The sequence below is a fragment of the Giraffa tippelskirchi genome, chromosome 2, assembly GCF_054371585.1.
Source record: "Giraffa tippelskirchi isolate mGirTip1 chromosome 2, T2T-mGirTip1v1.2.pri, whole genome shotgun sequence".
Classification (NCBI taxonomy): Eukaryota; Metazoa; Chordata; class Mammalia; order Artiodactyla; family Giraffidae; genus Giraffa; species Giraffa tippelskirchi.
In genome coordinates, this window is record NC_137276.1 from 224977477 (window position 1) to 224990938 (window position 13462).

General features: G+C 46.5%; 1 protein-coding gene across 6 annotated transcripts in view; it reads right to left on the bottom strand.

The window, feature by feature from the left end:
* The window catches only part of TIAM1 (TIAM Rac1 associated GEF 1), a 665813-nt gene that overhangs the window by 511543 nt on the left and 140808 nt on the right, over nt 1-13462 (bottom strand). Inside the window, exon 1 of one of the 6 annotated variants that reach the window (XM_081558062.1) lies at nt 2156-2346. The exons of the other annotated variants lie outside the window; for them this stretch is intronic. The gene's annotated coding sequence lies outside the window, so the exon portion shown is untranslated. Of the gene's footprint in view, nt 1-2155; nt 2347-13462 lie in introns of those variants that run through there. 6 annotated transcript variants of the gene reach the window in all.

The window sequence follows — 13462 nt, forward strand, 5'->3', positions numbered from 1 at the left end:
CATGTGGTTCTTGACATTGGGTGAGGTTGGACCAGAGGTCCTTGAGATGATCTGGAGCAATTTCAAGGTTTGCTGGTGGGTAAAGTTTAAGAAAAAAAAAATTACTCTGATGCTTGTTAAAATGGTAAGAAAGACTTTTTTCAGAACTATTGTAAAATAGGAGAGAGATGAGGCTTAACTCTGAATGTAGCAAAGACGGGTGAGGATTCACAGCAAACATACAGAGTGAGGTGGTCAGTAGTCAGAAAATTACTAAGAGGAGACATCAGGGTAGGGAGATGCCTATTAAACAAACAAGCCATAGGATTTTTGCTGAAGGCAGCCCTGGGTGACCAGATATTGAGGATGATCACATACTGAAGGCGGGTTCCTTCCTAGACTGACTTAAGATTCTTGCTAAAATTGGGCTAGGCAGACAAAAGACAGGACAGGGACCAAGGTCCAGATCCAGACAAAAATAGAACACAGGGAGCCTAAGTCTGCTCTTCAATCCCAGACTGCCCAGATCCAAGCTTGGTGACATCACCATCACTTAACACCCATGGCCTCATAACACCTTACAACGCATAACACTTTAATTTTGCGATTGCTTCCTCATATAATCTGCTTGTAAAATCCAGAAATGCTCATTTCTATACATCAAGCTACCTTAAGATAGGAGGAAAATACCTTCGAAAATAATGCCATGTGAGTAATTGATAGTCAATCTGTGATGCTGAAACAGACTGCTTCATCACCATGAGGCAAAATGAAGCCTTTTAAAGCGGCCTTGAGGGCTACAGTCTATAGTGTTGCAAAGAGTCAGATACAACTGAGCACTCACTCACTCTCTGTAATAACAGGCATACAAATAAAATAGAGAAAAAGTAAATGACTGGATTTCAAAGCATCTGAAAAGAGCAGGAAGCTTCCAATCCCTAACAGGATTACAAAACCTCCATACCACGAGCTCAGCAATTTTCCATGATGCCCAATCCCCAGGGAGAGTGTTTACGGATGACAGGGCCGCTTCCTGCTCTCTTGAAAGTACCATCTACAGGATAAGTTATTTACCAGGTGTAAAATAGACAGCTAGTGGGAACCTGCTATAAAGCACAGGGTGCTCTGTGATGACCTAGATTAGTGGGATGCGGGTGGGGGTGGGAGGGAGGTCTGAGAGACAGAGTATATATGTATACATACAGCTTATTCATTCAGTTGTACACCAGAGGCTGACACAACCTTGTAAAGCCATCATACTCTAATTAAAAAAAAAAAAATCTGAAGGGCAACAAACTAAATACTCTCTGGTTACCCTTTATATTTTGCCCCATCTTCTTCCACTCAATCTGTGTCCTAAGAGTAAAGTGAAGTGAAAGTGTTAGTAGCTCAGTGGTGTCTGGCTCTTTGCAACCCTGTGTACCATCACCCACCAGGCTCCTCTGTCTAGGGGATTCTTCAGGCAAGAATATGGAAGTGGGTTGGCATTCTCTTCTCCAGGAGATCTTCCCAACCCAAGGGTCAAACCCAGGTCTCCTGCACTGCAAGCAGATTATTTACTATCTAAGCCACCAGGAAAGCCCTGGGTGACCTCAATGACATGCATCAACCAGGCTCCTGGGCCCTCTGGCCCCTTGGGAGGTACCAGAAGACTGGTACCAGAAGCCAGGAGATTAGGCAGAGGATAAACAAGGAAGGGGCATTCATCCCCTGGTTAAACTGCAGGGTCACCTGGAGGTCTCCCCAGCACAGGTCACAGCTTTTCCCAGTGATCGTCTCCCTTTATCCTTACTTCTAGGGGTTAGAGGGTGCCACAAAATTGTTGTTGTTGTTGTTCAGTTGCTGAGTCATGTCCAACTCTTTGCAACCCTGTGGACTATAGCGCACCAGGCTCCTCTGTCCTTCACCATTTCCCGGAGTTTGCTCAAAGTCACGTCCACTGAGTCAGTGATGCTATCTAACCATCTCATCCTCTGCCACCCCCTTCTCCTAATGCCTCCTACTCCTCTTGCCTTCAACCTTTCACCACAGACCATGTTCTCCCAAAATTCATATAGTGAAACCTAATCCCTGAAGTATTAGGAGGTGAGGCCTTTGAGATATTAGGTATGAGGGTAGAGACCTCACAAGTAGGATTAGCGCCCTTATGAAAGAAACCCCAGAAGGCTCCCCTCACCCCTTCTGCCACATGAGAGCCACCTACAGACCAAGAAGCAAGCCCTAAGCAGACGCGAAATCCACCGGTATTTGGATCTTGGACTTCCCAGCCTCCAGAACGATGACAAGTTCACGGCATTTATTCTGTTATGCATGGAAGGCACTAAGTCACAGGGCTTTCCTCCTTCACCACACTGTGCTTTCTGCCCCTTTCTTCAGCTCAACCCCCTGACACACCTTTATTAAACTCTCTCTGTCACAATTTTGAGTGTGACATATATTGGGCTGGTCAAAAACCTCATTCGCGTTTTTCATAACATGCTGCTGCTGCTGCTAAGTCGCTCAGTCGTGTCCAACTCTGTGAGACCCCATAGACGGCAGCCCACCAGGCTCCTCTGCCCCTGGGATTCTCCAGGCAAGAATACTAGAGTGGGTAGCCATTCCCGTCTCCAGGGGATCTTCCCAATCCAGGGATCAAACCCAGGTCTCCAGCATCACAAGCAGATTCTTTACCATCTGAGCCACGAGAGAAGCCCGAATTCTCCAAAACCGACCTAAATATGGAAAGTCAATGATGTAAGAGAAAAACAGCACAGAAATGCCACCCAGGAGAAGAAAAATGACCAGGCTGACAGAGGGTACCCATGCCAGCTACAGGAGCAGAACACAGTCTCCAAGCGGCCAGGCTGGAGGAGGGATCCCCATCTCCCCTGCACCCACCATCACCCACCCCACGGAGGCAGCTGGGATGGTGTGCTCCTGAGAATCACTCACGGCTCCCTCCCAACAATCAAGTGACATTTCAAAAGCTCATCAGCTCAGCAGGTGCTTGGATGCAATAGCAATAGCAAAAAAAAAAAACAGTTCCGGGCTATGGAAAATCTTGTCCTGTTGTTCTGAGAAGCTCGGAGCATGGAAGCCAGGAGAGTATGGAAGCAAAGTGTGTGCAACAGAACAGGAGCAAAGAAAGCGACAGAAAAGTAGAGCTGACCCCACAGGAAATGCCCCAGAGTTGGGCAGGGGTGACCCCCGCTGCGGTGTCAGCCCCTTACCTCACAGACACATATTGCAAGTCCTGAACCCAGCGCTGCCCCTCACCTGCTGTGTGGCTGAGGATATGTGGCTCACCCTCTCTGAGCCTCATACACATTCCCCCTTTACCCCTCAGAAAAGGGAAGCCCGGTGGCTCTTGGTAAAGAACCGGCCTGCCAATGTAGAAGATGTAAGCTTGATACCTGGGTGGGGAACGTCCCCTGGAAAAGGAAATGGCAACCCACTCCAGTATCCTTGCCTGGGAAATCCCCTGGACAGGGGAGCCTGGTGGGCTAAAGTTCATGGGGGTCACAAAAGAGTCAGACACAACTGGGTAACTAAAAAACAAAAACAAACGAACAAAAAACCAAGGAATTTCATAGAGGTGTTATGGGGATCAACAAGAAAATTCCTCTTAGACCCAGGAAATGCCTTCCAGGGTGTATTATGCCTTCTGGGTATGCTTTAGGATTCACATCAGAGCTCTTATCCATTTCCTTGACTGAGGAGGTGATCTCACTTACAAACAAACAGAAGCATACAGAGGACTGATTAAAAAAAAAAAATCAACTTCGGATTCCATAACAGGACAGGTGCCAAAAGGGAGTGACGATCACTCGGGCAAGGGCACCTGAGAGCGTCCAGAGCCTCCATCCCTTACAAAGCCCCTAAGTATCCGTTTTCTTTCCTGGCTGTTCCAAGAGTCTTAGCTCAGAGGAAAAGCCCACAGATAGCCTCAGCCAGCACTCAGCCTTGCCACGTACTGCCTGGGTGACCTTGAGCAAGGGAGATTACCCCACTGACTCAGCTTCTTCATCTAAAAATCAGGAATAACCATAATCAGAGTACCCATCTTTTTGTGAGGATTTTAAAAATTCATGTAAACTTCTTAGAACAGTGTATGGCACACAGTTGTTGTTGCTCAGTGGCTCAGTCATGTCCAACTCTTTGTGACCCCATGGACTGCAGCACACCAGGCTTCCATGTCCCTCACTATCTCCTGGAGTCTACCCATACTCATGTCCATTGAGTCAGTGATCCCATCCAACCATCTCATCCTCTGTTGTCCCCTTCTCCTTCTGCCCTCAATCTTTCCCAGTATCACGGTCTTTTCACATGAGTCAGCTCTTCCCATCAGGTGGCCAACGCATTGCAGCTTCAGCTTCAGCATCAGTCCTTCCAATGAATATTCAGGGTTGGTACACAGTGATCATTCAATAATCACTGGCTATAGTATCGCCCTGCACATTTCAGCTCGTTACCAGGCCCATCTCATAAGAAGGCACCTGTGCTCTGAAGAGCAGTCAGATATAGGCACCACCAGAGCCCTCTGTTCACCAGACCCTAACCACAAGCCACATACATCCTTGATTCAAAGATGTGTTGTGTATTTTAGCGTTCCCAACATCACAATATACATGTACTGTAGTGGATTTTCTCATCTGAAAAAACAAAAATAGCAACAGCATCCAGCTAATAGTATGTGCAAAATGCTTTAAATAGGGCTTGGCATCAGAAATTGTTATCTACAGGTATTACCCTCAGTATTATTTTCTTTTTTTAATATTTATTTATTTGGCTCCCTCAGGTCTTAGTTGAGGCATATGGGATCTAGTTTCCTGACCAGGGATCGAACCCAGGCCCGCTTCATTGGGACCACAGAGTCTTAGCCACTGAACCACAGGCAAGTTCCCCTTAGCATTATATTAATGATCTGACCTGCTGTAGGCCTTCCCATCCCAAGAGACTGTGAGAATTCTCCCTCATTCCTCTCTTGATCTGAGGGTCACTGGATCCCAGGTACCTGAGGTGCTGAGGGTGTACGCTAAAGTGTTAGTCACTCAGTCATGTCCGACTCTTTGTGATTCCATGGACTGTAGCCTACCAGGCTCCTCTGTCCACAGGATTCTCCAGGCGAGAATACTGGAGCAAGTTGCCATTTCCTTCTCTAGATGATCTTCCCAACCCAGGGATCAAACCCAGCTTTCCCACATTGCAGGAAGACTCTTTACAGACTGAGCCACCAGGGAAGCTCTTGAGGTGGGACGGGGCCCTAATAAACCCAAAGGACATGTAGAATTTCACGTAGTTGCTTGATTTTTACCATCCCCTCAGCTTCGTACATCTGGTTACTTACATAGCATCGTTAAGAAGTTGCTGAGTGTGGTTCTGGGTTTATCGAGGTTCCTTTCTTTTGCCCATTGAGTAAGGTGCAGGTCAGAGTGTGGACCCGGGGTCTTGGAAGCGCCCCTACTCTCTCATTCAGCATGTAACTAGTGTCTCAACTCTGTTGTTGTTGAGTCGCTAAGTCACGTGTGACTGTTTTGCGACCTCATGGGCTGTAGCCCGCCAGGGTCCTCTGTCAATGGGATTTTCTAGGCAAGAATACTGGAGTGGGTTGCCATTTCCTTCTCCAGGGATCGAACCTGCATCTCAAGCCTTCTCCTGACCCAGGGATCGAACCTGCATCTCCTGCATCGGCAGGCAGGTTCTTTACCACTGAGCCATGAGGGAAGCCTTGGGGTAGACTATCTGGATTCAGATCCCGATGTCCCCAATCATTAGCCATGTGGCACTGGACCAGTCCCCTAGCGACTCTGTGCCTCAGTTTCTTCATCTGTAAGATGAGGACGGCAGTAGCTAAGAGGAGAGTGAGGCTGACAGGAATTCTGAACACACATGAAGTTCTCGGAAACATGCTGGGCCCACAACAAGCACCCACAGACCGTCAGCCACCATCGCTCTATGGCATCTGAGCCCCAGGAGCCATACCGGGGGGAATCTGGTTCAGTGACACTGGGGTACTAGGGTGGGGACAGTCTTTGCTAGCTCCCAGCACCAGTGAAAGGCTTCCCTGGTAGCTCAGACAGTAAAGAATCCGCCTGCAATGCAGAAGACCTGGGTTCGATCCCTGGGTTGGAAAGATCCCCTGGAGGAAGGCATGGCAACCCACTCCAGTATTCCTGCCTGGAGAATCCCATGCACAGAGGAGCCTGGAGGGCTACAGTGCATGGGGTCACAAAGAGTCGGACACGACTGAGCAACTAAGCACAGCACACAGCACCAGTGAAACGGGAAGCCAGCTGGAGAGAAACAGAACAGGATTCCAGCAGCGGCCACCCCACATACAAACTGTGACTGATATTCTCTGAACCTCAGCATCTCCACCAGATACACGGAGTTTAGCTTCCTCAGCTCTCAGGGTTTCGTGAGAAATGAGAACACACTGTGTAGGCATCAAATAAATGGTACTTCTCATCATCTCTCCCCCTTCGCTGGAGAGGGAAGAAGGCAGCAGAAGCCAAAACTGAGACCCCGTGGTCGGCAGGGCGAGTGAGGTTTTCCTACCAACACCACCAGACACTTCCCCGCGCCCCGCTCAGGTCACCCACCCTCCAGTACTAAGAGGTCAGCCATTTCCCACCAAAGGCCCAAAGAGCAGGATTCAGGGCCAGTAAAACCCTGCAGAGGGGACTTCCCTGGCGGTTCAGAAGATGAGGATCTGCCTGCCAATGCAGGAGACATGGGTTCGATCCCTGATCCAGGAGGATCCCACATGCTGCGTGCGGAGCAACTAAGCCCGGGCACCCTAACCACTGAGCCTGATCTCTAGGGTCCGTGCTCCGCAGCTAGAAGTCTGCTCTGTGCAACTAGAGAGAGCCCTCGCAGCAACCACAGATAAACAATTTTTTTTTTTTTTTAACCCTGCAGGAAAGGGGGAAAAGGCCTAGGTTTTGGAAGTCCTCCTGGGGAAAAAACCTCTCACCAAAGGTTACAGGGGCTATTTGACAGCTACGTCAGCCTGAATCATGAGCAAGAAGGGCTAGAAACATCTGAGAGATAGAGTGTAGATAAATGTCAGAAAACAATGCCCAAAACGGTTGCGCGCTACTTGCTTACACAGCTTTTTCCTTCTTCAGACAAATGATAAACCATCCACGTCTGAATATAAATCAGCTTCAATTAAGACGCGGCTGTTGGAAAGCACTTTTGGCAGGGCGCACGAAATATTTGCCACTGTTCTCCGACTTGGAGTTTTCAAGGTTGGCAGGGCGATTTATTTTTGTTGATTAAACAAAATACCAATGGAAAGGGCCTAAAAATTGATTTGCCAATTAAACTCAATGATTCTGAACAATGAAATGTGCTCTGTTCGCTTTGCCAGAGTGATAAAAATGCCTCCCAGCTTTCCTGCCGCTTTCAAGATTTACACCCTTGATGTTTGTGCTGACAGAAAGATTAAGGAAGGGCTGGATGATGTAAAAATGTGTCTTCTCTTTCGCTGGAACGGAAGGGAGAGAAACGATGAAGGGCCTGGGCCATTTCAGGAAGAGCATCTGCCCAGCAACCGTGATTCTTGAAAAAGTGATTTGGGTTGAGTGAGGGAGCCATTGTCACTCATGTTGTGTCTACTTCTTCTTTGACAAATTACAGATTCGCTAATAGGGGACAATTGGTTGAGATGAAAACAATCACAAAGATCCAAATTCTTCATTTTCTTTCACTTTTCCAAGGGATAAGAGTTCTGATAAGCAGCCACCCAAATGACGAATGTGCTAGAAGCTTCTGAAAAAAATGGACCCATGCACAGAGGAGCGCCAGAAGCCAATTTCGGTCCAGTGTAAAATTTTTCTGAACAGCAACCAGGAGATCCAGGTTACAGCTGCCATCAGTTCACACACAGTGGCCATAAACCCAGGCCAGCAGAACACTCGTACTTCCTGGTGGTCCACAGCATGGATGTCACAGACGGCTATCCATTTTTAAACTTGATTGTACATAATTGTTCATCACTGACCCATTCTCCAACCCTCCTGGGCTGGAACGCGTTGCTAAGCAACCAATTTTGCTCTAGATACTTTCCGAAGGCTAGTGAGGCAACAACCAAGTGTGGACTAAGTGACTACTAACCATTAGAGACAGGTTCAAATAAAACAGGATATCTGGCGTCCTGAAAGCACGTCCATCTCATGCTCTTTTCCTTATGTAGACCCCTATTTCCCATATCTTCCAACTCATCAAATAACCTCTCTTAGGTTGAATTGGATGAAATTGCCCTTTTGGTAGCTCAATTTGGCAATTCATATGGTTCAACCTAGTAACTTAAAAGAGGTTCATGTAGACTGTAAGACAGAGGACCCATAATCCTCAGCTATTATAATCACAATTGTGCTCTGTATCGGTAACATATCATTTACCTAGTCCACACATCTCTGGAAACTGTTTTTATGGGAGACAGTTGGGAGAGGCAGCCTGCATCGCCTTGCAAATGCCTGAATAAGCAGTCACATTTCTTTTTCCATTTTAGGCTACTCCACACTGATCTGACGATTTCTCATACAATAACCCACACATTCCCTGACTTTTCCAGTGCTCGGAGCCACAGGGAATGGGACTCAATTTAGTTTTCCTAATTTGAGATAAGAAACACCAGGGGACATCCTAAAGGTAAGGACAGAACTGCCAACTACAGGAGAGAAGTTGCTTTAAGGGGAAAGAAATGGGAAGGCAGGATTGCTGGTATCACAGAACAAGATGCTGCTCTGGGAAAGTCAGTGAAATAATAAATGGTGTGTGTGCTAAGCCACTTCAGTCATGTCCGACTCTTTATGACCCCATGGACTGTAACCCACCAGGCTCCTCTGTTCATGGGATTCTCCAGGCAAGAATCCTGGAGTGGGTCACCATTTCCTCCTCCAAGAAATCATCCTGATCCAAGAATTGAACCCACGTCTCCTGTGTCTCCTGCATTGATAGGCAGTTTCTCTATCACTGCGCCACCTGGGAAGCCCATTTGTTTACTTGCTTTTAACAAAAGTGGCATCCTAGGCATATCCCAGCATCTTGGATTTTTCACTCAACATTACAACATAAGAAGCTAGTTCTAAACAGAGTCCTCTGGAGTATTCAATTCACCGGACCATCTGTCTGCAGTTTCAAAATAAAGCTTCTCGGATAGTAAGAGTCAGCCTTCCTCTCTCAGAGCTGACAACAATTTAAAGACCATCAAGGAATACAGCCAATATTTTATAACTATAAACGGAACATAACCTTTAAAAATTGTGAACCACTATGTTGTATACCTGAAACTTACATAATATTGTACATCAGCTACACCTCATTAAAAAGAAAGAAAATAGAGACCATCAAAGCAGTATTAATAATTCATTTCCTAAAATCTCCAAGACAGACTTCTAGAAGCCCAAGAAGGAGGAAAAAACTTTTCAGATCCGTAGCTATCTCGCCAGAAATTCAGCCCAACACAAAGGGGGCTCCCAAGAAGAGTCTGGTTGGCACCACAAATGGGAGCCTTCAGTTGGAGTCTCCAAGGAGAGACGTCTATATCACAAAAAGAGAGGGGAAAGTGAAACCCAAAAACATCAAAGACTGAATAAGTACCCAAGAACCAACTGCTAAATTAAATTCCAAAGCCCACAGCTACAAACTGGGAAAAGAATGTTACTCCAACAGAGAAATTCTGAGCCGCCTGTGAAGGAAGTTGTGAACCTGCTGAGAACCAGCAACTGTTGAGACAAGGAACAGCAAAAACACTTTCATGAGCAATAGGACTGTCACAGAAAAGTACAGAGTGACAGAACGCTGGTGTGTGCATCATGAATTCCACATTGCCTCAACTCAGGAATTACCAAGTCCTATCTTAGATTATGTTTTCTTTACTTAAGGGAGCAGATGCAAACTTAAATTCTGAAGCGAACAGTCCCAATCTCGATTTTACAAGTCGACTGTAAGAAAGTCAGTTCCTCTCTCTAGGTATTAGTTTCTTGTCTGTACAATGAGAAGACCTGACGAAGGGAACTCTGAAATCTTTAACATGACATATTCTTATCATTCTGTTTGGTTAAACTATGTTTGTGGATGATCGATGGATGGAAGAATGAATGAATGGATGGATGGATGGACAGAAAACGGAAGGATAAATGAGTAGATGGATGGGTGTGCAGGTGGAAGGACAGACAGATGATAGATGGATGAAATGGATAGATGGCTGGACGGAAAATGAATGGATGGATGGATGAATAAATGGAAGGATGGGTGGATGATGGGTGTATGAGTGAATGGATGATAGATGGATGGATCATTGATGAATGAATGATGGATGATGAACAGATGAGGGGGAGACAGGAAGCAGTTGCCTACTGAGTGGGACTTTACAGGCTTATGACTAATTGTTAAAAAATTTTCTAAATCTGTGGGCCAATTGACGTTCTCTTGGTAGCTTAGAGTCAGTCATGGCAGGATTATTTACACCAAGGAAATTGGCAAACATTACAAAGTAGGCCTTTTTATTCACTCCTGAATTCACTTTACCAAAACACCAAACACTTATGGAACAGATGGAGGAAGGAAAAGAAGGGGAGAAAAGAGACAAGAGATCAGTTCCTGTGTGTACAGTGTTCCCCAACTGGGCTGTCCCCCCACTATCTCCATGTTGATACACTTACTTTCTTCTCTGCCTGAAACACTTTTACTCAGCTTTGCCTGAATAAATGGAACTTGCCCAAAACTCAGCTCAAGCTTCACCTCTTTTGGGAGAGAGGATGCTTTAAGGAAAGCATCCCTTAGACTGTGTGAGACACTGCCCTACCCCCTACAAGCTCTCACAAGATGCTATAATGACCTCCCTCTGCCATCGCAGGCAATACCTACAATACAGAGATAGCATCACAGACTCAATGGACAAGAATGTGAGCAAACTCCGGGAGACACTGTAGGATAGATGAGTCTGGTGGGCTGTAGTCCGTGGGGTTGCAAAGAGTCGGACATGACCGAGCGACTGAACAACAACACCGTATATTTAGTCAGAAAGAGAGTTTCAGAAAAACATCTACTTCTGCTTTATTAACAACACCAAAGCCTTTAACTGCAGATTACAACAAACTGGAAAATTCTTAAAGAGATGGGAATATCAGACCACATAACTTGCCTCCTGAGAAATCCATATGCAGGTCAAGAAGCAACAGTTAGAACCGGACATGGAACAATGGACTAGTTCCAAATTGGGAAAGGAGTACATCAAGGCTGTATATTGTCACCCTGCTTATTAAGCGGTGACATATATGCAGAGTACATCATGTGACATGCCAGGCTGGATGAAGCACAAGCTGGAATCAAGACTGCTGGGAGAAATATCAATAACCTCAGATATGCAGATGACACCACCCTTATGGCAGAAAGCTAAGAGGAACTAAAGAGGCTCTTGATGAAAGTGAAAGAGCAGAGTGAAAAAGCAGGCTTAAAACTCAACATTCAAAAAACAAAGATCATGGCATCTGGTCCCATCACTTCATGGGAAATAGATGGGGAAACAATGGAAACAGTGAGAGATTTTATTTTCTTGGGCTCCAAAATCACTGCAGAAGGTGATTGCAGCCATGAAATTTAAAGTCACTTGCTCCTTGGAAGAAAAGCTATGACAAACCTAGACAGCATATTAAAAAGCAGAGACTTACTTTGCCGACAAAGGTCCTAGTCAAACCTATGGGTTTTCCAGTAGTCCTGTATGGATATGAGAGTTGGACTATAAAGAAAGCTGAGCACCGAAGAATTGATGCTTTTGAATTGTGGTGTTGGAGAGGACTCCTGAGCGTCCCTTGGACTGCAAGGTGATCTGACCAGTCAATCCTAGAGGAAATCAGTCCTGAATATTCATTGAAAGTTCTGATGCTGAAGCTGAAGCTCCAATACTTTGGCCACCTGATGCGAAGAACCAACTCAGTGGAAAAGACCCTGATGCTGGGAAAGATGGAAGGCGGGAGGAGAAGGGGATGAGAGAGGATGAGATGGTTGGATGGCATCACCGCTTCAATGGACATGAGTTCGAGCAAGCTCCAGAAGTTGGTGATGGACAGGGAGGCCTGGCGTGCTGCAGTCCATGGGGTTGCAAAGAGTCGGACACGACTGAGCGACTGAACTGAACTGAGCTGTCAGCTGATTAGAACAGCAACTATGCACTGTAGTCCCTGGTGCTCAGCGCCCAGCACACACCAGGCACACAGTCGCCATCCGACGAGTACATTCTGAACTCCAGTGGCAGCTAGAACCACACGGCAGAGCACAAGTGTCTGCTGGAAAAGCTTTTAGCCTCAAAGAGCCACACTTACTCTCTCCCGGTCGTAATTAATTGGGTAATTGGTGATTTTGCAAGGATTTAAGCTTTTCAAGTCCACTTTTCCCCCAGATCGTGGTTTTCCATTAAATCAGTTAACCTACACTTATCACAAAACAGTGCAGTGTGTCACTGACCCACTTTGTTTCATTTCTTTGCTAGTCAATGACATCCACATGTCACTATGAATTGCATTTTTAAATGAAGAATTAAGTATATTTGCCCTGGATTTAGCCAAGCGAGCTCTGAGAGCATCAGGATTCACCCTCGGGTCCCATTGCCTAATCTACTAAAGTGGCTTCCAGCAAACTGCTTAAGCTCTCTCATACTTACCCTATCCAATCCATTAACTGGAGACAGAAGACTAAAAATAACACAGACCAGAAGCTACCACCCTGCCCTGTGCCACCATAAAGGCAGGCTCACCAACCCTGACTTCAACAATGGCCAATAGTACTGCAAGTGGAACTACACACAGCTGTCACCATCAGAAGGAAGGAAGTGAAGTGAAGGGAAGTGAAATTCGCTCAGTCATGTCAGACTCTTTGCCATCCCATGGAATAGTCCGTGGAATTCTCCAGGCCAGAACACTGGAATGGGTAGCCATTCCCTTCTCCAGGGGATCTTCCCAAACCAGGGATCAAACCCAGGTTTCCTGGATTACAGGAAGACTCTTTACCAGCTGAGTCACCAAGGAAGCCCAAAGTGAAAGTAAGTCACTCAGTCATGTCCCATTCTTTGTGACCTCACAGACTACAGAGTCCATGGAATTCTCCAGGCCAGAATACTAGAGTGGGTAGGCTTTCCCTTCTTCAGGGGATCTTCCCAACCCAGGGTTCGAACCCAGGTCTCCCACATTGCACGTGGACTCTTTACCAGCTGAGCCACAAGGGAAGCCCAAGTGTCTTCATCTGCCTGCTCAGACACTTAGTCATGTCCGACTCTACGACCCCATGGACTGCAGCCCACCAAGCTCCTCTGTCCTTGGGAGTCTCCAGGCAAGACTGGAGAATTTCCTACTCCAGGGGATCTTCCCCACCCAGGGATCGAACCCACATCTCTTGTGTCTCTGGCACTGGCAGGCAGATTCTTTACCACCAGTGCCACCTTGGAAGCCACTTCATCGCTTGGGTTGCCATAATAAAACACCATAGGCTGGATGACCTA